The sequence below is a fragment of the Pongo abelii genome, chromosome 13 (assembly GCF_028885655.2).
Source record: "Pongo abelii isolate AG06213 chromosome 13, NHGRI_mPonAbe1-v2.0_pri, whole genome shotgun sequence".
Classification (NCBI taxonomy): domain Eukaryota; kingdom Metazoa; phylum Chordata; class Mammalia; order Primates; family Hominidae; genus Pongo; species Pongo abelii.
The window spans coordinates 109,305,885-109,308,604 of NC_071998.2; the positions used below are offsets into that span (position 1 = coordinate 109,305,885).

A 2,720-nucleotide genomic window follows, 5' to 3' on the forward strand; every position below is an offset into this window, starting at 1 on the left:
GTAGTTTCCACTGTAGAAGTTAATTGATGAGTCTTACTCTTTCTAGTAGTAGCTTATGACCAGGCTGTAGCTTCTCCAGGAACACAACAGGATGAATTTAGTTTAAATATGCATTAAACTAAAAGGTATTCTCTCAAATGAGTTAAAATGCATTTTATTTTTAGACAACCTACATGACATGCTTTTCTTTCTTTTTCTTTTTTTTTAAGACGGAGTGTCACTCTGTCGGCAGTCTGGAGTGCAATCTTGGCTCACTGCAACCTCCACCTCCTGGGTTCAAGTGATTCTCCTGCCTCAGCCTCCTGAGCAGCTGGGACTATAGGCATGTGCCACCATGCCCAGCTAATTTTCGTATTTTTAGTAGAGACGGGGTTTCACGATGTTGGCCAGCATGGTCTCCAACTCTTGAGCTTGTGATCCACCCGCCTCGGCCTCCCAAAGTGCTGGGATTACAGGTGTGAGCCACTGCCCCCCAGCCAATATGTTTTTATTAAAACCAATGCCTCCACTCCGAATAAATTATGGTCAAAACAAATGAAGAGCTCAAGATGACATTAGTCCCATTTGTCTTAGGTCCTGGTGTTGTGTGGATGACAATTAGAAGCGAGTTATGATAACAGGTGATAGATCCCAACTAATTGCCAAATTTGTTAACATTTTTCTGTTTCTAAACCATCCCTAAAGAAAATCATATATGGGGTCACACCATCCTCACAGTAGTCCAGTAGATGCCATCTGGATTCATGTTTTCACCAATAAAGAACTGGTAGTTTTTGAAATTAGCAAGGATGTGCTTGATTTGTTCTGCAGCCCCTGTCATAAAAGGTTTTACTCTTTCTGGTCTCTGTTCTTCAAGTTTGCCTTTGATTGATTTCATGTAGTCTTTGATGTACTTCTTGTAGGCTTCTTTTGTGAAACTTGTTTCCTGCAGGTGATGGTTCATGACAATATCGACAGCAGTGATTACTGTGCTTTCGGTACCTTCGCCCTCGGGGCCTTCAGCGGAGGCATTTCCACTAATGAACGAGTCATCAATGTTACCTTCTGTCCTACTGACCATTTTCCCCACCATCTCCTGGCACAGCCCATTTGCAATCCCCCGGATCTTGTAGATGTCGGGGAACATCTCATCGTGGCTGATGAGGTCCTAGTAGATAATCATGATGGCGGCTGAAGGGAGACTACGGCGGTATTAGCTTAGCAGGAGTCAGAAGCTCCAAGCGAGTGCGGTGCAGCCAGAGCGGCACTCAGGAGGTTGGCGGAGCAGGCGGAAAAGCATGATGCGCTTTTAGAGCAGCCGGTTTGCATCCAGAATTTGGTTTGAACCCCACTCTAATGTTTCATATCTGTGTGAACTTATGCATGGTACATAAACTCTGAACCTCATTTTTTCTTATTTGTAAATGGTGATATTTATACCTACATTCCACATATATAGTAGGACATAATGAAATAAAATAGTGCATGTAAAGTGCTCAGTGATTTGTAGACATGATACAGTAAATCTTCACTTCAATGATTCTCAGATTTCCCATGAGTAATGGAGTACTGCTAGTGAATATCAAAGTTAATTTTCACCCATACCTGTATAATGAAGATGTTGAGTGAATAGGGCTTGGATAGAAAATAAGAAAGCAAATGGACAATGCAGGCATGGAGAGGAAAGCAGAAATAATATTTTCTAACACAAATAGTACCCAACTCAATTTTCTTTGGGACTGTATCTGGAATATAGAGACAAAGGATTATAAGTAATTCTTCTCTCAAGCAATATTTATTGAACACATCCTATGTTTCATAAACTATTCTAGGTACTGGGGACTACAACAGTAAGTCCATTGGAAAAAGTTCCAACCAATGTAGAGCTTATATGCTAGTGATGGTAGAGAGAGGCTATATATAGATATACATAAAAACTAATTTAAAAAGCAGGTAATAGAAAGTTCTGAGTTACTAATAAAAGAGGTACTGAGTTAGAGTGAGACAGAAGATGTAAAATAAGTTGAGTTTTTGGAGAAGGCATCTATAAGGAGGTGACATTTAGGCACAGACCCTTACAAAATAGTCAACTATGTGATAATTTTTGTATTACAGTAATCCTAGGTGCTGTAATGAACAAATGCTAAAATATTGGTGGCTTAGTGTATTAGGGCTCTCTAGAGGGACAGAACTAATAGGATATATATATATATAGAGAGAGAGAGAGAGAGAGAGAAAGAAAGAGCATAGTTTATTAAGGAGTATTAAACTCACATGATCACAAGGTTCCACAATAGGCCGTCTGCAAGCTGGGGAGCAAGGAAGCCAGTCCGAGTCTCAAAGCTGAAAAACTTGAACTCTGATGTTCGAGGGCAGGAAGCATCCAGCACGGGAGAAAGATGTAGGCTGGGAGGTCTAGCCAGTCTACCTTTTCACGTTTTTCTGCCTGCTTTATATTCTCTGGCAGCTGATTTAGATGGTACCCAGCCAGATTAAGGGTGGTTCTGCCTTTCCCAGCCCACTGACTCAAAGATTAATCTCCTTTGCCACCACCTTCACAGACACACCCAGGATCAACACTTTGCATCCTTCAATCCAATCAAATTGACACTCAGTATTGATCATCACACTTAGTAAAATAGAAACGCATTTCTTTTTTCTTTCTTTTCCTTTTTTTTTTTTTTTTTTAGGTGGAGTCTCTCTCTATTGCCAGGCTGGGGTGCAGTGGCGCGATCTTAGCT

General features: G+C 40.8%; 1 pseudogene; it reads right to left on the bottom strand.

Moving 5' to 3' along the window:
- Positions 1 to 685: 685 nt before the first annotated feature.
- On the bottom strand, positions 686 to 1,162 carry LOC100455771 (translationally-controlled tumor protein-like; annotated as a pseudogene).
- Positions 1,163 to 2,720: the final 1,558 nt, after the last annotated feature.